This window comes from Heterocephalus glaber, unplaced genomic scaffold (assembly GCF_053883595.1).
Source record: "Heterocephalus glaber isolate CG9 unplaced genomic scaffold, H.glaber_assembly_v1.0 deba00001538, whole genome shotgun sequence".
Lineage (NCBI taxonomy): Eukaryota > Metazoa > Chordata > Mammalia > Rodentia > Bathyergidae > Heterocephalus > Heterocephalus glaber.
Genome location: NW_028258333.1, coordinates 3227478 through 3250806, shown reverse-complemented (window position 1 = coordinate 3250806; position 23329 = coordinate 3227478). Strand labels below are relative to the sequence as shown.

Below are 23329 nucleotides of genomic sequence, written 5' to 3'. Positions count from 1 at the left end.
TTTTAAGAAAATCAAGTCTGTTGTTTGAGCCACCCAATCTGTAGTACTTTACATGGTGGCCCCGGGAAACTAATACAGTGCATCAACACTTTTTCTACAACTTTGGAATACCACTGATTCTTCTCAAAAGCAAGCAAGGGAACCACCCCCTTCTACGCAGTCTCGCTGAGCCAGCTCCTGGCCTTGAGATCTGGCAGCAGCCTCCCGAGCAGCCACCGACCATAGTCTGCCAACCATGGATCCCTGCAAAGTAAACGAGCTTCAGGCTTTCATGAAAATGTATGAGCAAGATCCGAGCGTCCTGCACACAGAGGAGATGTGCTTCTTGAGGGAGTAGGTGGAGAGCATCGGGAGTCAAGTACCACCTGCTACTCATAAAGCTAAATCAGAAGAAAACATCAAGGAAGAAAAAACAGAAAGCAGGAAGGCAGAGGAAAACATAAAGACAGATGAGCCGTCAAGTGAGAAAAGTGATCTAGAAATCGACAATGAATGTGTAATGGAGCCAGACACTGATACCCCTCCAGAAACGGAGATGAAAATGTAGAGATAACTGGAGATGAGGGATCAAGCAAATGAAAAGAAAGGGGCTGCCATGGTTGCTCTAAATGATGGTGAACTACAGAAAGCCATTGACTTGTTCACAGTTGCCATTAAACTGAATCCTCGTCTGACCATTCTGTACTCCAAGACAGCCAGTGTCTTCATCAAATTGCAGAAGCCAAATGCTGCCATTCGAGATTGTGACAGAACCAGTGAAATAAACCCTGATTCAGCCCAGCCGTACAAATGGCGAGGGGAAGCACACAGACTTCTGGGCCATTGGGAAGGAGCAGCCCATGATCTTGCCCTTGCCTGTAAGCTGGATTACAATGAAGATGTGAGTGCAATGCTGAAAGAAGTTCAGCCAAGGGCCCAGAAAATTGCTGAATATCAGAGAAAGTACGAATGAAAACTTGAAGAACGAGAGATCAAAGAAAGAACAAAAAGGGTTAAGAAGGCTCGAGAAGAGCATGAAAGAGCCCAGAGGGAGGAAGAAGCCAGAGGACAGGCAGGGGCTCAGTAGGGCTTTTTTCCAGGTGGCTTTCCCGGGGGGATGCCTGGTAATTTTCCGGGAGGGATGCCTGGAATGGGAGCTGGCATGGCAGGAATGCCAGGGCTCAGTAAGATTCTTAGTGATCCAGAGGTTCTTGTAGCCTTGCAGGATCCAGATGTTATGGTGGCCTTCCAGGATGTGGCTCAGAATTCTGCAAATATGTCAAAATATCAGAGTAATCCAAAGGTTATGAATCTCATCAGTAAATTGTCAGCCAAATTCAGAGGTCAAGCGTAATGCTCATCTGACAAAGTCCTTTCTGAAAGCAAAACAAAGTAGATCACTTAATGAATGTCGTAGTAATACAAACCAGTGTACCTCTGACCTTCTCATCAGGAGAGCTGGGGTGCTTTGAAGTTAATCCCTTCCCTTCTGCACCAAATGCCACTGAAGCATTTTACAATAGTTTACCATTAGGGTATTCATTCAGATAATGTTTTCCTACTAGGAATCACAAAGCTTAAACACTTTTTAAATCTTAAAAATAATTTAAAACAAATTCAAAGCGTTTCTTAATCCTTACATTTTTCTTTATTAATCATTTTAGATTTTTCCTTGGAATTATTGGGCAAGGAAGATGCTTAAGTATGGGTGATCTATGGATCTAGTGTGAATGAAACAAAGTTTTGGTGGGAAGCAAATCTCATTTAAGTAGATAAAGTTTGCGTTGGATGTATGGTTAGTAAGGCATTTGATTTGTCTTTTTAAAGGCTTTTCTTTTTTCTGTTTGGAAGATGATTTATTTCAGTATAACTATTGGGACCACCAGTATTTGAATATGATCTGGATAGGGACTGGAAGTACTGCTAGGGCAGCAGCAGTCTTACACAATATTTTATATAATATGTATCCTTGTACAGTTTGCATTTAAATCCTACACTGTGCTAATGGAGTGACTTTTTTTTTCAGCCACAGAGGAAGTTGAGTTATTTAGCTCTATTCTTATTCAAAATATCAAATAAATGTTTTGTATTATTTCCACTTGGGGACATATGAGAGTAAGTTTCTTTTTATATATCCGTTTAAAAATACCTTTCTTCATCAGAAAATGACCAATTCTGTTTGCTTTCTGCTTGTATTCTCCCCTCTAATCTTAAACTCAAGTTCAGTCATCACTGTTATCACCATTCCCAAGCATATTTAATGTTGGGTGTAATTTAGTCTGTAGTACATGTCAGGTAATGCCCATGGTAGGTGTAGTTTCTTGGCCTTGAAATTGCTTATTTAAGTGTCATACTTTAGTCTGGAAAAACCTTGTTAAATCGAAACGTTGGAAGGAGAAATTCCCTTAGGTGCTTGATCTTCAACTTAGGAAATACATGTTGTAGTTATAGTTTATCCTGTAGTATTTCATCTTTGTATTTGGAAAGTGTATGATTTGAATACACATATAGGGAGTAACTGCTTGATGAAATATAAAGAATAAAAGAGATGAAAGCCACAGCTATTTGCTATGGAGTTGTTGGCACTGTGAAGATTCTGTATCCTATTCAGCTCTTCCTTGAATACTGCAAACTGTACACTCGCATCTGCTCTCTCCCTCTTTCACCTGCAGGAGAAAAGAAAATGATAAATTTCATAACATACATTTCCAAATGAGTACGTATCTGGAATCATATTTATTCAGGTTCTAACCCTTTGCTGTACCAAGGAGGAACAATTCATCTGTGACATCCACAAGGCAAATCTGTGTGCTAATGGAGCTGCTTTCCCAGTCTTCCGAAACACCCACCATATATATACTTGGAGTTGAGCTTGCCAGTGTTCTTTTTGTTTGTGTGTGTTCTGCTTTCTTAAAATCTTCAGTGTGTGCTGTGCTTAACTCAAGAAGACCACTTTGTTCTTGGACTCTACTATATATGACCTAACTATATTCTGACACTGCAAATAGCACCATAAATGGGTAAATGTAAAATTGCTCTTCTGAAAATGTGTCCTGTGCTTCTTGACTTCAAATTCCTCAGATATAAAACACAGTCTTCAGAAAGATTCAATATCATTTCTAAAACAATGATTTTTTTTGTGCTCATGATACTATAAAGAGGAAAACAAAAAGGAGTTTTCTGCTTAAAAATATAATTCCTGGATATTTCTAGCTCCATTAGGAATAAAATATGGTTTCAAACTGAAAAAAAAAAAGCAAGCAAGGGCTCTGTATTCCATACTCACCTCCTCCTATTACAAGGCTGTTTCCTAAGTGACATGCACTTCCTCATAATGAGGGTCCTCATGGGGACCCTCAACCCGGCCCTCTGTCTCACCTGTCTGTGCTTTACTTCAGCTCCTACAAGGTTAAAAATGGCCAAGATGAAAGAGCCTCCTTCTTAGCAGAGACTGTTTCAATTGTACTCTCCCACTTTGCATGCAGAGAATATTGGCGAGGAAGAAAATGTGTGTTTGTGTGACTGGTTTGCGTTCAGGAGACAGAGGGCCTGACCTGTACAGTTTCATGGCAAACTGTTTTTAGGGGTAACCTCGCAGCTAATTATTTGTTGTTCACTTTGATCATTTTGTGTGCATTTTATTTTAACCTTTAATATTTATTAAGCCGTATCTTTGGGCTGTCGTTAAATTCTTTCCTTCCCTGATCATCTCATTGCTATGGATAGCTTTTAAAAAGTATATGACACTGTTCTTAATAGCTAACAGATTAAGGACAATATAAATGTAAACTCCTTGTTTCATCATGTGGACCCCTTGCCAGATTTTAACTTCTATTTATTTTTGAAAGCAAACCGGCACTAGAATTTTTAGGAGCTGGGTTACATTCCTTTTCCAGCTACCTTCATGCTATTTAATGTACACAACATGGTGTGCATTCCACCAATGCATTCTCCAACAAGTAGCTCTGAGCATGGAACATCAAAAGCAAAATGAGTTTGGCAATCTTAACACAACATCTGTTCAGGGAATTCCCCCCCACACACCATGAGGGAGAAAAATAAGAAAGAAAGAAATGCATACTACAAGGTACATTTAAAAAAGTCAAAGAAAGCTGTTGTGTGAATAAAATGATCCCCAAGACAAAAAAAATACATGAAATTACATACTGCCCCAAAGACAAATTTACATTTTATTATGTTCTGCCTGACGAGTGGTTATACAGGTGGCAACAGAAATATGGGGTGATTCGTGATGCCTTCCATGTGCTCCCCTGTCCTCAATAAACATCAGTTACCATTGGGCAAATGCCTTTGTGCAAAGACATCTGAGCTATCATATATTTTCATTATTCTGCACTTTGTTTCCATGACCCAACTGTAGATAAGATGCCGCGTGTGTGCCTGCTGTGACATTCATTGTGGCAACTGAGCCTGTTAGGAAAATGTTTCTGCTTATTACAAACATTTGGCGAACACTGAGGCCGTGTCCACAGACGGCAACTGTTTTAAAATTAATATTGAATCATTTGCCTTCAAATACTCTGTTGGTTTTTCATAGTCTTCACATACAGTGAAAAAGGAATGTGATTTTCAAGCCACACAAACCCATGAGGAAGCTTGTTGTGAAGAAGAGTCACCTTGTTGGTGTCCAGGGGCACTAGCAAATTCCCTCCTAGTAATCTATGGCTGCAGTTTGCACATGCTAACTTATTCCTGAATCTCCTGGAGACAAAGCAACTGAGTTTAACTTAGGAGTTTTGAAGTCTTGCTACTCCAATCACTTTCTTCCTCTCCATTCCTTTCCTTATTTTTAGGGTGAAAATGGAAGGGAGAGAGAAATGGTGCAGGCTTCTCTTTTTCAGATGAATTCATAAAAGAACAGAAGTGATTGGAAACAGCAGAGAGGGAGTGAGTCGGTAGGTGTGGAGTGTTTAACTCCAATACCTATTTAATGTATCTGTAGATGTCTGGCCTTTGTCCCTCCTACTGTCTTAATTTGTCAAGTACCTGGTCAACCGCTACATTCTCAAAACTGGTTGGTTGAGGACTGGGGATTTAGCTCAATGGTGCCACTGCCTGCCTCACAAGTGCAAGGTTCTGAGTTTGACCCCTGGTACCAAAAAAGAATCTTTATGGGCTGGGGATTTAGCTCAGTGGTTCCGTTGCCTGGCCCAAAAGCACAAGGACCTGAGTTCAATCCCTGCTACCAAATATATATATATATATATATATATATATATATATATATATATATATATATGTATGTATAATCTACCTCTTTATCAGAAAGATCTTTTTGAGAGGGGGCTCGTCACATACTTTCCTTGAATTAAAATCTCTGATAGCTTTCTGTGTTAAGAGAATAGAGGGGACTTTTTAAAAAAATTCTTTTATTGGTACATTTTAGGAATACAACACATTTACATTTCTCTTTGGGAACTTGTACCTTTACATGATGCATCTTGGTTCTTATTTTTCCCCATTCCTAGCCCTCCCTTCACCCTAGAGGGGACTTTTGAATCAGACTTGAACTTGATCTTGAATGCCAACTGTGTGATTGACTTGTTAGAGTCAGCCTGTCATGCCTTTTGGCCATGTCATTTCTGCCTTGGAGCAGCCTATCATGGATGAGTACTCTGAAAACTATTATCCAAAATAAACTTCTTCTTTTAATTTGCAGGTATCAGGTATTCTGTCCCAGAGACAGGAAAGTGACACAGCAAAAGCCTTATAAGGTAGAGATAATACCTCTCTCTAGCACACAACAGATTTGTTACTCTGTATTATAATAAAGATAACCATCCTTCTTGGGAAAGTCAAGAAAGATATTTGCCACCCATTATAGAAGATATGGGTTCTGTGGCAGCAGCACACTGTATATCTATTGTCTATCTATGCCTCTTTCATGCCTCCATGGCAATGAAACTTGAGGAGCAAAAGGAACACATCTAAGCTTGAAGCTCATGTTGCTGGTAGTGCTATGAGCAATAAAATCCTTTGTCTCTGACACAGAATCTTGAGTCTTCTGCCAGCATGAGTGAAACCTTTTAGCCCGAATGTAGGATAATTCTCAGATGCTTCAGTTTGTCAAATGAGTATTGGCAGCAATTTCAAAAAGTTGCAGAAACAGTATTCCTTTGCTAAAGTATTCATTTCTGTTTTTCGCAATAACACATTTAAGTTAGTTATAATCTTTGTGATTTGCCAAAGCTCTCGATTATTCTCCCTCTTTTTCTTCCAAACCTCACATGCTCTCCTCTGAGGAATGCTTGCCAGACCATGTATTCATATATTTAGGATTATATGTCATGAAAATATAAATATTCTGTGAAAAAATGCTGCAGTCTAAAAATAACTTATCGACAAAGTGAAAAAGTTTTTCACATCTTTTCTAATGTTCTTGCATTGATATCCTCAGAATGTCCTGCCTCTTATCTTGCTAAACATTTAACACTAGAGAAAAAGAATGTGCTCTACATCTAAAGGTATCAAGCAGATCATTTCATAAACACATGGAAATATATGCATATGTGCTATGTTTCTGCTTTCAAAATTAATTGTTTTGAGAGCACAATTGAATTTTATGTATATTTTTCAATTGGGGTTTTAAAAATCATAATTTTATAATAATATTGATTTTTCTCAGATAAATAAGCTATGGTTTTCATTTAGGGGATTCAATGAAAACTTCTATATATAGCCAAAACCAAATAGAAGCCTAGAAGGACCTTAATAAATGTAGTTCCCATTAGCGATTATTCCTTTGCAATTAATTGTACATACGTATTGTTCTACTCATTTTTTTTAGGCTAGTGATGAATGTAGAGGTTCAAAATTTCTTCATTTTCCCAGGTGTATCTCAAAAGACCCACCCCAAGAACACCCAATCCTTTTAGAAGAATAAATGCCTGCTTTATCATTCCTATTAGTATCCATTAGATTCAGCTTTGCTTGTATTTTCTAATGTACACAAACAAACATAAACAGGATAAAATGGCCTAAGCAAGATAGAAGTGTCTTTCCGCGATGGCGTATCTATCCCATAATCCACAAGGATGCAGGCCTTTTGCCATTTACTGTTCTCAACCTTGTCTTTCTTCCTTAAAGTTACATCCTGGGTCTGGAAGGCTTCTGGACCTTTGATTGTCATCTTCCCAATCTCAGGGGTCAGAGGGAAAGTAGTTCCTTAGCTCCTTTAAAGAGATTGACTTAAAATTCTTATAGAACACTTAATTATTCTCCATCCAAGAGACTGGTCACATGGTTACTAGGGCTACAAAAAAGGCTGGGAACCAATTATTCTGGGGTTATGTATCCAGCTAAATATTCAGTTACTCAAGAAGGACAAACTAACATTGCTACCACATACTATTACTGGATTTTTATATTAACACACCTGATCATCATTAAGTTTTCATGTGAATACTGCCATCACTAAAAGCTGAAATTTTCTTGTGGGAAGAAACTGTATTATTAATCCCCTTCCCAAACCCTAGCAGCATCCTGTCATAAAATCCATCCCCAGTCAATATATGGTGATTTTAGTAGCCCTGTACTTATTGAATAACCTTTCTTCTTAGAAAATACATTTACATTATTGTTAGTAAACTGTATAACTCCCACGACAAACTCTATTAGAATACTTCTAGTGTCTAAATTTTTATTTAAAACATGTCCCATTCAACTTCAGACAAATGATTTATTAGATGCTTTTAGTGAGTTTTCAGTATAGGCATAGAATTTATGTTAATCTATTCCTGAATTAATTGACGCACTCACTCATAAAATATTCAACAAACAGTTTTCCTTGGAAGGCAGGGTGGCAGGTATTTAGTACATACAGATGAATTAGTTGTGATTCCTGATCTCAAAGAACTCACAATCTGCTGGCCATCTATTGCAGGCACAGATGTCATTGCCTGCTATATACTTGTACATATGGTCTGGGTTTTCAATACCTCCCATTGTGATGTGAATAATTTTCTTTTGTAATGTTTTCCTTTCACTAACACTGCAGGAAAATTAATGATATTTTAGGCACAAAACAGGATTAATTCATCCTTTTGGAAAACTCCATTTCAGAGCAGAACTTACATAAATGGGTAGATATTAATTATAAAATAAAGATTTTAAAGACTTCTTTACCCAATAACTTCTTCTGTTGAATTCTTTTTAATATATAACATTTTCCCCAAAATGATGTTTGATAAAATCTAATATAGTCTGTTTCAACATTTTGTAAGACTTTGTGGAAACCTATTACCTATTGTTTCAGGTTACTATTACCATTGCCATTATTCAAAACTGGTTTTATGACAGTTTTTTTAAATTGGAAACAGATTTACTCATCATTTTATGGTACTAAATTAGCTTAGTCTCATTGTGAATTTCACTCCCATCAAAAAATAGAGAATGTTTTTTTTAAATGTGAAAAAAACCCTTATTACAATAAAAGACATATTGCAGAAAAGGAAGAAGGGTGTTCAGCACAAAAGGGAGTATTTGGAGTACATTGAAGGAGATTAATAACAATGTGTCTTTTACTGTAATAGATTTTTAATTTGAACATTCACTGAAGTTTCTAATCACCCTGTGTTGATCAATCATTTATGGCAATTTCCATCAAATTAAAACCTTAAAGTGTGTCCTCATCAACCTTATTCATTGAATCTGGCTCTGTGCGACTTTTGGCTCTCCCACAAAGTCAAAATGACCATGATAAGTAAACATCTGAATCAATTTGTGACATCAAGGCAGCAACAACAGGGCAAATAAAGACAGGAATGATTTCCGGAATGAATTCAGAAAGTGGCAAGAACCATGGTACAATTGTGTTCAAAGAAAGGGAGAATATTTTGAGAGGAATTAAGAGCAATGTGTCTTTTACAGTAATAAAGCTTTTTTTAAACTTAATTATTCACTTTTATTCACTGTGTTTGTTGATCACACCTCACATTTACCGGAGACTCTAGTAGATGCTGTGGGTACTACCTAGATTCCAGGACATTTGTCCCCCTAGCTGCTAATAGTGTTTCACACCTTAGTCCTGCCTCTTCAGGGCTGCCTGAGCTGGAGAGAAGGTTTATGGAGATTATGTGTATGACCAAAGGGGAAGAACTCAGGGAATGGCTCCACGATGTGAGGGGTCCAAAGGCCTAGTCTTGTTTCTTTAGATTAAGGCATCTTTCAAGGACCCCTCCCCAGTCCCAGAGCTTTCCACAGGATGGGCTGAGGCTGCTGTTGTCATTGCCATGTTCCATAATAGTGCAATGGGAAATCTTTCAACAGTACTAAGTTGGGATAGGATGTACTTTGGGCACTTTAGAAGTTTGGAATAATCAATCATAAGAATACGTAATAGAATGGCTTATGCTGAGTGTTACTGATGAATTAGAGAAAAAAATGAAATACTTAGAACAGTGGTGGCGAACCCATGGCATGTGTGTTGCAATGGGCATGCAGAGCCCTCTCTGTCAGGACTTCAGCCAAGTTGTCCCAGGGAGAGGATTCACCCCAGCATCAGCCCAGCAGTGAAGCATTTAGATTTAATTGCAGTGTTGGCACTTTTGTGATAAATAAGTGGGTTTCAAGTTGGAGTTTGGGCACTTGGTTTTTAAAAGGTTCACCATCACAGACTTAGAATAACCTATTACCTATTTGGCCCGAGTTTGAAATTTACAATCTCTTTGAAAAGAAAAAACCTAACCTCCTAGAATTGAAAAGTAGAAAAAGCTGAGGTACTTTCTTATAAGGACAGCAGGGTGCTAGAGAAGGTTAAATTCTCAACCTCATAAAATCTGCTGTGCAACTTACAACAAGTTAGTTACAGTAAATAGAACTCTGAGACTGAGCAACATCCATGTCAAGCACTTGATGCTCTTAAATACAGAATTTTTCTTTTATTTTTGGATCTGCAGAAGTCATCCATTCCTCCATGTTAAGGCTAGCTCTTCTGCATTGATTGGATATGATGAAAATATATACGACTTATAAGACAACTTAAGTTCTTCCCCCTCTGTATGTACTCTGTATCCCTTCTAGACACTAGTAATAAAGTTTAAATCACAGTATAAGGCAGTAGGGCAAGTGTTAGACCTGCTGAAAGGAGAAATAGACTTTACCCTTAATAGTTCTGTAGGATATAATCAAAATATAATAGCCAGGAGAATATACATGATTCTGGGTGCTGAGAAGCTGGGTCAATGGAGAGGGAGGAGGAGAATATAAAATTGAGTAAGGGGGGGGGTTATTGATGGTACAGAAAGACCCCCAAAATAAGACTTATCTATTGGCAGAGATACTGGGAGATGGTGCCAGCCCACTTTCTAGATTGGCTGTCAAAAGTTTGAAGAGAGCTTTAGCCTACAGTAATTAGAAACCAGAGGCTCCTGGGTAGATGGGAAATGAAAGAAAAAAAGTTCTGAAAATTGGGCATTCTATAGTGCATATATTATGAAAAATTGAAAAACCCATCAGCTACCTATGGTCCATGAGAAGGAAGACACTTCAGTTTCTCAAATCAATGAGGAAAATGCTGGTGAGGGAGACTAACACTGTGAACAAATCCAATAGTCATTGTCCTTGGAACACTGAGGCTAATGGAGAAAACGTTCTTACAGAACTGGGCTTCCTAATAGCAATAAAGATGATAGGAAAATAAATACATACAGATGGTGCAACTTCAAAAATAAGATGGATAATTATAATCAAAAGGGCAAGGTTGGGGTGGTTTTCATGGGGCCCTAACCCAGATAGTTATGAAAACAATGCTACTCTAAAAACTAGATAGATAACAGTGGTGTTGGAGGTCTTGGTAATACACATTCACTCTAGAGGTAGGGAAATAAATCATATGACAATTTAAGGGACTTATCACAACACTGATTAATTGTCTAGGGTATCTGAAATATCTACTACACAGTATAATACAAGCTCATAATCTCATGACTCCAATAGTTTTAAAAAAAAGCATAAAATGACTACTAGGTATTTTTCAAATATGGAGATAGCATAGTCCACATTTTAGAACTATATCTCTGAACAATTGCTCACTTTAGAACTACTGCAGTTTAAGGAAGGACTTGTGAGACTCCTATCTCAGACTGCAGTTCATAATATATGTTGGTTCTGCAGTAAGTCTAGTTTGCAGAATCTAAAGACTTGTCACTGGAGAAATACAATCTGGAAGATCCTGGATATATCTGTAATGGAAAGATATTTCATATGGAGTTTATACAAAGCCTCAATAAAAGGACTGACCTACAGGTCATGTATTTCTGGAGTTAAGACAGTGCATTTCTCAGTGGAGAGTTACACACCCTTCAAAGTTTCTGGTTTGCTAATGAGTTCCAGTAGAAACGAATCTGCTCAACATGTGACATCCACAAATATGTACCTAGGGGTGCTCATCATGAGTTAGGTTTCAGCAGATCCACCCAGTCACAAGGTCATGCAAATCTAGGCATAAGTCTTGGTAAGATTGATGTGACGTAGTTCAAATTACACTCAAACTACGCCACAGAGAACAAATGGAGTATATAAGCAAGTATTTCCATCCCTCATATCATCTACTGTCATGACCAATTCTACATAATTTTGAGGAAAAATCATTTCACAATTAAATTATGGTAAGGGTTGGTTTTCCTTTCTATAGGCTGGCTATGGCATGTCCAGACATTACTCCACTTTTGCCTCCAGTCACAGCTAGAACCTCAATGGTCCTGTGATGCTGTGATGCTCCAGGGCAGGATTGCATCACCTGAAGACATCCTGGGGAGGAACAAATTCCTAATCAACTTAAGTTCTTCTGGAACTAGGATCTTCATCTGCATAAGTTTCTCATTGTTCTAGGGTTGTCGTGACTGCCCTCTGAGTCATCTGTTACTTCCCATGTACTGAATAACGGTGTGGCAAGCTCTGGGTCTTTCATCTTTGCTTCCCAGGGCAGCATTAATCAGGCCCAAAGCTCAGCTTCTTCTCTAAGCCTCATTTCCTTTCTTTATTTATTAACTCACCTTGTGCTGTTATGGCTCTCACTAGACTAGGACTCACTGCAGCAGTAAAGTCCCCTACAATCTACCACTATTACATGAGTGATGGTCTTATAGCTCACACCTGTAGCTTCAGGAAGGGTCTCTCAAGATCATCTGACTGGGGAGGGAAAAGGTTAAATTTTGTTCATGGATAAGTTACAACTATAATTTGCTACAAGCCAAAAATGGACAGTTGCACTATAGCCTTGGTATGATTTGGTCCTGAAAAACAGCAATAAGGGAATTCCTAAACAGAAAACATTTGTGAGACCCACTTGATCATCCACTTTACGGAAAAGGAAGAAGCTTAATCTTAATTCACATAGACTCAAGAGCAGTGGTTAATTGTTTGTGTGGTTGTTAGTGGCCTAATGGATCAAAATTGGTGTGCCATGGACAAGGACATTATTATGGTTTAGATCTAAGATGTCCTCCAAAAGTCTCATGTGTCTGGAAGATGACTGAATCATGGGGGTACTATGTCAGCTAACTTGCTGTTAGGGGGTGGGGCCTTGTTGGAAGTGGATCACTGCGGGCATAACATGCAAGAGTGTATTCTCTTCCCTTTTGCTGCTTCCTGGCTACCATGAATAGCATTCCTCTGCCATCCCTTTCCATCCCATCATCTGTCTTGGAGCCAGCTGAAAGTGAACTGAATCCACTGAAACTGTGAGCCAAAATAAACCAGCTTTCCTTTAAGGTATTGGGTTGCAGGTATTGGGTATCATGTCTCAGTGATGGAAAAGATTTTGATACCAGGAGTGAAATACAAAAAGACATAGGTAAGGGAAAATATTCTTTTTTGGGGGGATACCAGGGATTGAACTCAGGACCTTGTGCTTGTGAGGCAGGCACTGGAACCACTATGCTAAATCCCTGGCCCAGGGAAAATATTCTTAAAGGTAAAAATTTGTGAGGCACACTTGATCATTTCACATTAAATGGAAAAGGAAGAATCCCAAAATTTGTTCATATAGATTAAAGACCAATGGTTAATGGCTTGTCTGGTTGCTCATGGGCAAAATGACCAAGAACAAGGAAATCATGTCAACTCCTATGTATTTCATTACAGGAGTGAACATAAAGTATGAGGTCTGAGGTTCATATATTCAAGGCTTACTGAAGAGCATTAATCACAGAAAAGATATTAGCATAGGCAGAAGGACTTGGTCACACATCTCAGGAAGCTCTAATGACCAGTGCAGTGGTAGCACAATTGGAAATGATGAGTTATTGTGACAGGAAGGGTAATGCTGGGGCTATCCATATGAGCTTTCACTCCCTAACACTGATTTACTTCATCTTCTGCTGAATATTTAATTGATCAAAATTGTAGAAGAATGCTAAATTCCGATAGAGTATTGTTATTTTAAAAAAACCCCCTCAAATATTTGTGGAAAATCGATTGCATTGTATCTCTTCCATCCTGGAAGAAGAAGCAATTGACATTGAATGGAGCCAACATATATTTTGGGTATGTGTTTATCTTTCCTGCACTACTTTCTAAGAATTTGATCTACTAATACAAGATCTTAGTTAATATTACATTAGACCAAAACATGAAATCTGTAACAAAGGAGGTATGTCAGAGTTTATACCCACTCATTCCACTATATATTACTCTATTTAGAAGCTGACATCTACAAAAGGCTTGTGAAGATACAGATACCTTGTAATAATGGGGTGTAACCCACCATAACATATACCCTGGGTTAGTGTCAGTTGTATGATACTGTCTCCACTAGGCAGAATACGTAGTCTGACAACCACAGGTCAGAATAGGATTGGCCTTGCTTATAATTTCTCCCCAAGCCCCACGTAAGGAATTTATTTAACTCAGCCACAAAACTTTTGGCTCTTTATCCTGAGAAGGAAGTCTCTCATGCAAAACAATTGACAAAACAGCATCCTGCCAAATGTTAAGCATTAATTCCTTGAATTTCTTATGCGAGGGAACTAACAGCCATGGAAAAGAATTATCATCTTTCAGAAGTTAATGACTTTGTTAAAAATAGATAGGACTCATTACATAATGTGAAAAGAAAAAAAATATATTTGGCACCCAGATAAATTGAACTTTCATGTCAAATCCTCTTTCCAATGGAGATGCCTTTCTGACCTGATAAGGGTGAAGGTGGCTAATGATTTTAAAGCTCTCAGGAATACAGGTCTGAGTCTCTCCATCAGGTAAGGTATACAGACAAGAATACTGCTGGTCATGGAGAACGGGTCTAGAATAGATAACAAAAGACAAAGATAATGAGTATTGTTGCAGCCTTGCAGCCAGAAGCAGCAGGTTCTGCAATCTACTCAACTGTCTTTTCTGTTATAACTTTCCCAAGAAAAGAGAATAATCTTAATCTTGGGGGAGATATTGCTTGATAAGGTCAACACATTTACAAAGAAAGTAGCAATTAACAGTGCAAGGGGTGGACTGTACTAGGTGGTATTGTGTGTTGTACAGACTTTCCCTCCAGTGGTGGAAAGTGACATGTGCTGAAGGTTCAAAGCTGAGACTCTCCTGAAGACTTGTGTTCAGCTGGAAGGAGCTGCCTCTTTTAAATTTATCTACCTTCTTCAAGAGGAGCCTATGTGCAATGACTGCTTAGACAGAACCCAAATTCCAGCATCTTTTTTCAGTGGTAAATAACTGTCAAGTGCCACATTAATTTCATAACTAACCAACTAACCATCGGGTCAGTTGAGGGCTTTGTTGTAAATTAATCATAGTTCAGTTTCTCTCTCTGACTACCCTATTTCTTTCACTTCCTCACAGATGTCACTGTCAACAACACTACTTAATAAAATCCCTCCATGCAAAGCTCCATTTCAGTTTGCTCCTGAGAAATCCCCAAGACAATTCTCACCAATACTGGTGTTTGTTTGGTTTTTTAATGTAATACCTTATTATGATGTATATTTAATCTCATAGCTGATATACCTCATTATTCTATCATAAAATATGTATCTTTGTTGCAAATTAAACTTGGAAAGTGCTTATTCTTCTATAATTGATGTCGTTTACTCCATTGTATATTTTTGATGCAATACTTTTCCTTAGCTCAGTGGTTAATCTTCTGGGAAACATTTTATCTGATTTGTGGTTTTCTGAAGAACCCTTATTTATTATAGTAACATTATATTATCTATTAGGATTATCTATTACTTTCTAATAAATGTGGAATTTGAGTTCCTTCAATTGTATCCTATGAAGCAGATTTTTAAAATTCATGCAGAGATGTTACTTTTATGCTCCAGTGCAGATTTCATTAAACACATACATCAAAACTGTCCTTTTTGCAGGATAAAGCAAATCAAAATTCAAGGAAGTAACTCAAATGTTACGTTTGGCAGGCTGACAGGTTTTCTATCCACTGTCTTTCCCATATAAGAATAACCTCATCCATTTTTCAGTCTTACACATTAGCTTTCTATGTGTCTATCTATCCATCCAGTTAAGATCTATTGAAGATCTTGTTGTGTAAATGCAAAATTATCCATGACCCCAAACACATGATGCTGGTAAAAATTCAGTTTATTATTTATGGTGCCTCACAAGGAGAGAAGATCTCTCATAATAGTTACCCTTGGGCAAGTCTGGGCCACCAGGCTGAACATGCAGCAAGGAGCTTTGTATTTTTGTGTTGGTCTGAAAGAGCTGTATGAGTTTGCTGGGACTGGGGGAAAGAGGTAACACAGAGCACATGGCTGACACAACAGTTTTCTCACAGTTCTGGAGGCTGACAGCCTAAGGTCAAGGTGTTGGCAGAGTTGGTTCTTTTTCAAAATCTCTTTCTTGGTTCACGGTGGTTTTCTTTACAACTTTTTTTTTCTGTATGTTTGTCCGTGTCCTGATCTCTTTTTCTGTAAGACTATCAGTCAATAGTGGATTAGGGCACTCTCCAGTGACCTCATTTTAGCATAATTATCTGTTTAAAGATCCTACCTCCAGAGATACTAACAGTTAGAACTTCCACGTGTGAATTCTGGCAAGAGATACAATCCAGTCCATAACAAGGGTTTTGTGGACCCCTGCTTCCTCTAAGTAACAAGAAACTCAGCACAGTGCTGAGAAAGGTGCACATTGACGGTCAAAATCTGTACCTGAGAGTCCTGGGAACCTGTATGACTTCACCTAAAATCCTGACATCTCTTGGCAAAGTGTCTCAGCATGGGTGAACTGGCTTATTGCTGAGCAGCAGGTAACAAGAGAAAAAATGCTCAATAAACAGCTAAAATTACATCTCGTCCCTTCCCCTGCACACTTGCTACAAAACAGGTGCTATTTCAGTTGCTAGGGATTTACCAATGAATAAGCAGAGAAGGTCCTTGTTCTCAAAAGCTCATATTCTAGTAGGGGAACAGAAGGTGTGTGAAAACAGGGGCACAGCTAGTTTTATATAATATTAAAAGCTTATACAACAGGGGGTATTTGAATGGATTCTATTTTCACATTAGAGGGTCAAGAAAGGATTTTCTGAGAACTGCATGACAAGGAAGAACTATTCATGAAAGGAGATTTATGTGCTTACCTGTGTTTAATTAAACTCAGTTTTCTCACATACTAAAAAATAACAAGATAGCTTTAAAATCTATGATGTGGTATGTACATACTTATATAGGTATATACACAAATCATATACACAGATATATGATTTATATGTATTCCTCAATTCTTTATAACCTCTTTGCATCTATGCCCTGTGCAATATAATATTACAGCTCCTCCTTTAAGAGGTGGAGTTTATTTTCCTTACCCTTGAATTTGGTGAGGCATTGAGATTTATTTTGTTAATACAAAGCTACAAAATGATGATGGGCCCAGGATTTAGCTCAGCTGTTTTGTTGCCTGCTGAGCAAGCACAAGGACCCGAGTTCGATAACTGGTACCCCCCCCAAAAAAAGTGCAAAACTGATGAAGTTTCAAGCTTGGGCCTAGAAACTGTGTAATTCTGCATTCTGTCTTGAAGCCACTATGATATGAATTCACCTGTTCTATTAGTGCCGTAGCAGCCAGTCAAGTGTCAAGATATGTGTGTAAAGTGTGCTGAAGCAGTCAGCACCCACAGAGCACTCCACTGGACCTCAGACACATGTGGTACTTCATTGAAATATGAAATTCCATCCTAGACCAAAAGAATCAGCAGATGACCTGTAGGCTACTGGGAAATAGTAAATGCATATTGTTTTAAGCCTCTGAGTTTTGAGTCAGTTTTTAATGCAGGAACTGTTAATTGATACAAATGACAAAACGAATTTTAAAACGAAAATCAGTATAGATATAAATAAGCTAAATCTACAGGAAAACATAAAACATAAAATGCATACCATACAAAATATATGCGTTTATTAGAGGTTTGCTGAATACTTGGTTTTGAGCTTTTTGTGTAACCAATGGAAGAAGACTAGACCATCTGTGATATAAAATCATCACAAGATAAAAGTAAGCCAATTATAATTTGGTCTTTGATATTCTCAAAAGATCTGAGTGAAATTATGCCACACTGGAAAGTGAGGAATAAATGAAATAAAGTATAGCTATCTTGGGTTTTAATTCTTTTCCCCACAAAAGTTTGGATTATTTCAGTAACATTTGCTGCTTACATGCTCCCTTTTAATTTATCTGTGATTATCTTTGCTACACATTATTTTTCTTGCTTTTTTTTATTGCCATCCATGTCTACTCATTGGTAAAGGGCCAAAAAGATTAGAAAGACAAGATGCTTTGCTTTCTACAAAATATCTCTAGACACATGATATTTTATGCCATTCTTCACCTAAAGTGTTTAATAGTTAAACCTATATCACAAGTTTATCTGTTATCATATTAATTAGACTTAACAGACAATTAAATCCTCAGTGGATGCATATACCAAAAGAAGTTTTAGTGTTATAAACAGCAATTGTTTACTACCAAGTTTAGAAATATATCACCAGTATGGCTTTAAAAAAATCTTCGACTATGTGCTAACATGTGCAACTTCACTTCATTGCCATCTCGAAGACTTATTATCAAATTTCATCCTCAAAACCTTACTGGATTTCAGATTCTCCAGTCAGCTGTTTATTATAAATCATATAAAAATATATTCTTACCAAATGCCAATACTGGTCACAGCCAGACAGAATAATAGAGGGCAGAGTGGTAGTCGCTAGAATATGAAGACAAATTAGCTGTTTGGATGCCAATAATGTAAATTGCTATTGGCCATGTTGATCTCTCTTTTCCATTGTATCTGGCCTTGGGGTGGGATACCAGTGACACCCTAAGGGTGTCAAAGTCAAAGAGAGAAAGCAGCTGGTCAAAAATTTGAAGATGTACTAATTTAAGGTAAAATTTTAGTGACACAGTAGAGATTCAAAAATGCACTCTGAAGCGCTAGCTCCAGATGAAAGCACACAAGTTGTACAGTCCACAAAATGTACCTGCTCTTTCTACAACATATTTCAAAGCAGGCAATTATTTTTAATGGTCTGTAAAAACAGTGAGAAAGACTGGTTGAATAGTTTAGTTGAAATTAGTTACTGAATTCCTCAGCCCTTTCTTGCCTTATTGATGAAAGTCAATATTTTTCTTCTTCTTCTTCTTCTTTTTTTTTTTTTGTAGAATTGCAGTTTTAGATGAGACTTGCAAAATGAATGGTATGTTACATGGTAATAAATGAAGAGGCTCAGAAAGGGCCTACCATATGCTCTCCTGACACTATGAATGTTGGACAACATTAAAGTTTTAAAAGTCCAGGCTACTTAATGAGTTACTTAAGAAAATGAGGAGTTTGTTTTGTTCACTGTTGTATTTTAATTGCCAAAAGGACTTAATATATATTTGTTGAATCGCCTAATTAATTCATTAATTAATAATATTCTTGAAAATTAATGTATGTTGGCAACTTAGAGATTAGTCTTCTATTTATTTGTTTAAAGAATGAGGAAACAGCTAAGAAGTAAAATAATTTTATGAAGGTTATAGATGTTGTAGAATTAGGACTAGGTACTTGGTTTTAAATTCTTATTTTTTATGCTTTCATAATTCTTAATTTCCATGACATTATTTTTTAAAAAGCTACTTAAATACATAAATGAAGTTTTCACTTTGAATGCTTTACTTTAATATTTTTATGTGGATTATTATCCTCAAATTTTTTTTAAGTTTCTAGAGTTTTTCTAGTTAGTACATTTTGATGAATTTTAACTTTAATTTGCAAAATTCCTCTCAATTTCCAAACTCATATTGAATATTTTGTGACCATATAACTGAGTAAAATCTTAATAACTTATATTGTTTTGAAAATAACATTTATTTGGTTAGAGTAATATTTTCAATTAGTTATTTTTCTTTACTATAAACAGCTTGTAAAATCAAAAGCTGTTTTATAAGCTTCCCATCTTGTAAAATTTAATAGTAAGCAACGTTTTTATTTTGGGAAATATTTACACTTGATCTATAAAATTATGTACTGTACTTTTTGGTTTTTAAGAAGCTGTGTCAGACTTAGTTATATGTTGGTCCTAGAAGCCCACTGATTTCAGCCATAGTACTTTCTCTGACTCCTTGTCATGTATGCCTCAGTTCCTTCATTGATATCCATTATCCAATAAACACTTATTATGTTTTAGATCTAAAATGTTCCTCAAAGTTTCATGTGTTCGGAGAGTCACTGAACTGTGGAGGCACTATACACATTGCTGGATTACTCCATTAATGGGTTCATACATGACTGTCCTCTTAAGAGGCAGGGTCTGGTCAGAGACAGTCACTGGGGCTGTTACCTGGAAGGGTGTGTTCTTGTACTCAGTTTCTCCCTTCTCTCTCTGCTTCCTGGCTACCATGGTTTGAATAGCTTTCTTCTGTCATGCTCTTCTACTGTGACATTTCTGACATGGAGCCAGTCAATCCATGGACTGAAACCATGAGTCAAAATAAACCTCTCTTTCTTGAGTTGTGGATATTGAATATTTTGTTCCAGTGATGGGAAAGTAGCTAAGGCCTTGACCTTAAAGGCTGCTGCGCTCCTTGTGTGTTTGATGCCATGTAGATGACCATTAAATGTTTCCATTTCCTGACCTCTATCTACAGGAGCTCATCCCCACTGATACTCAGAAATCCATTTTCCACTCCCCAATGCCACATCCTAGACCTTATACCTAACTACTGCACTGTGGAAATCACCAGAATATCCCATGCTTTGATCAGAATCACCTTTCCTTTCACTTGTATAACTCCTCCTATTTTGTCCATTTATCAACTTCAAAAACTCTGGCTTTCTTCCAATTCATTAATGTTCTGTAGTTGTCTTTCTTCCTAGATGCCGTAGGCCAATATTTCATCTACATTTTTGCCAATTCTATGAATACTTTTCCCTTGGATTTTTGATTTTATCTTTTTAGCAAAATCCTTACTGTGGACGCAACTGTTCATAGTTACCAATTTGCATTCAAGTGCCTACGGTAGTAATTCTGAAGAAAGTCTTAGAGCAGGAAAATAAAAGTTCGCAATTCGCAAGCCTCAGCCTCCCCTGTTCATTCTCAACCCTAAATGCCTTTTCAAACTCTTTGCTCTTCATATTTCTCTGTGCCTTTTCACTTTCATTTAGATGTGGTGTTTGACATTTTCTTGTGCACCATGAAGAAGGTACCTGGGTGAGGGGTGTGAATCTCCCAACATCCATGTCAGTCTGCATCTTCAGCCTCTCTTCACTGAAGAGGAACTGCTCGGAGTGACCCTCACGCCCCCATTTGGATGACAGCCTGTCCCACATTTGCAAGAGCATCAGACTGCTGACATTTTCTTCTTGTGTATCTAAACTTTGCATTTTCATAGGGTCTTTCTCAAGGATTCTTATATCATTCTTGCTTAAAACAAGCAAGGATGAGCTTTTAAACTTCACTCCTTTCTCATTTTCACCTGTGTCAGGTTGGATTTTCCAAAAAGCAGTTGCAACCTCCCTTTGTTCGCATTTATTTCTTAAATGTGATCTTGACTTTTCTTCCATTAAGTGGCTACATCCTCCCTCCTCTTGAACCTGGACAGAACTTTCTGCCTTCTCTACTAACAGAGTGAGGAGGACATTATATAGATGTGACATTTCCATGCGTTCTTTCTCTATGGACTTGTGTGAGCCTTCTCACAGCATGGTGGTCCAACTCTGAGAGGAAGTACCCTAAGCAAACAAGGTGGAACCATATAGTATTTTGATGGTTTGACCTTTTTAGCCCCACAGTGTTACTTCTCATCACAGCCTATCAAGAGTGGGTGTTATCAAATAATTTATCGTTTATGATGACAATCTAGATCACAGGGCTAACTGAAGTTTGTCACGCTTATCTACCATCATGCTGGTGTTTTTATCTCTTTCCATCCTGTATTTTTGAAAAAGGACTTACTATGCTCTGCTCACAATTGAAGAATGGGGATTTAAGTGTGAAATCTTCCCTTTCTCTGAGGTTAGAGTCCTTAATATATCCTTAATTTGGAATGCTTTGGGATAGGAAAATTCTTCCCTAGTTATTTATAATTGTATTACTTATTTGCATCAGTATGGACTCATGGACATTTAGTTTACAGTTTGGGTTATAATGCAATAGCAGACTTTATTTTTTGCTCAAATTCTTCTACTTCCTCCTTCTTATCCTTCCTCTCCCTCCTTTCTTCCTTCTTACTATTCAAATGCCACCCTAAGCATTGGGAATTATTTCTGTTATCTTCTAGGTCTCTTTGACATGCTGCATCAATGTAACATTATTTTTAGCACTTTCTTACTGCAATAAAATATACTCCACACTTATCTTTTATATTCCCTTTCCCATCCCAAGAATCAGTCCTTTCTCAAAAGCTAGCATTGCTGTTTTTTGGGGAGAAGAAATGAGAATCTGAGGTTCAGGTGCAGGTGTGCTCTTTGCTACCAGGGTGTCATTGCTTTTAGCCCTTATCAGTAAATATGACAATAGAACACACACACATTTTTTAGTAGTTTAATTTTTTGTAGGCTTTTTTTTTTTTGCAGTGTAAAGTTAAGGAGAAACATCTTAATTTCTTGCCAAATGCCATGAAATATCAATTCTTTTTCCCCTTGAACTGCCTCTGAAATTAACAAATTATTAAACTAATGGTAAACCCCTTAGCCTGTGGAAGCCTCAGTTTTTCATGTGTAAAATGAGAGATTCCCCGGATGACTGGAAATCTGGTCCAATTCTAAAGTCTTTATTTACCTGTAAGTAATGTATCTGTGCAAATTCATTTGAGGGACCTTGATCTTGACTTATAAAGTATAAAATGAGTGTCATTGTCGTAAACCATTAAGCTTGTCTGTGTATGAATGTGTCCTTGAGTGGGTTGAATGTGCTCTCACGGACACTGGCCACATTGTATTCAAGTAATTGTCACCTCTATATTCTATTTATTGAATTATAATGCACTAGAGGATGTATGTGAAGAACTGTACCTATATAAATCACTAGTTAGCACTTCCAGTAATTTCATCCTTCACACTTGGCATTACTTTTGAGACATCTCATTAAGTTCCATCTTCTTCCCTCCTTTCATTTTTCCATTAATAAAAGCTCTGCACTACTTTACTTTTTCTACTAATTCAAGACCTAGCTCTCAGTGATAGAGAGTTCCTAAATTTTTGGAAAAGAGTAAGGACTTGGTTTGTTTCTGACATTTATTTGGATCCTCTGTGTCATCACTGTCTCAAAAGCATGACATAGACTTCTTTTGGTGTGCTGGACCATGAAAGGAGAAAACAGGAATAAATTTCCACATATTTTTAAGTTAAAGGAACAGGGGAAGTGGGAGGGGAAGGGGAAAGGAAATAAGGGAAAAGAAAAAATATGAGAGGAGGAAAAAATGGAAACAAAGTCTTTGTAAATAAGGAAGGGAGGACAGGGGAATGGGGAAAAAATAAGAAGCAAGATGCATCATGTAAAGGTACAAGATCCCAATCATGGATGTCACTGTATTGTACACCTAAAACGTACCAATACACTAAATGGAAAAAACCCCAGCCAAGTAAGTCTATGCTTCGCTGCTTTAGGTTATTTTTGCAGATGAGAGCATGTTTTCTATGAGCAACTAGTTTCTCTCTTCTGCCCTTCATGGAAAGATCATTGTTTCTCTAGGATGAGGAACTTTTAGGGAGTTACAGGGTTCTCTGGGTCCAGTGTCCTCTTGATCTTTTCAGTGCACGTTCATCTGAAACAGCTCACCTAACTCTAGATGCTCTAAGAAGAGCTCTGCCAAATAATTAAGTGTAAAGTAATTGACACCTGCCTTTCATAGACTCTGGATGTTAGGGATAGCATGTTCCTTGGCAGCC

The 23329-nt window shown here is 37.5% G+C and overlaps 1 pseudogene; it reads left to right on the top strand.

Moving 5' to 3' along the window:
- Positions 1-235: 235 nt before the first annotated feature.
- LOC101696961 (hsc70-interacting protein pseudogene) lies at positions 236-1374 on the top strand (annotated as a pseudogene).
- Positions 1375-23329: the final 21955 nt, after the last annotated feature.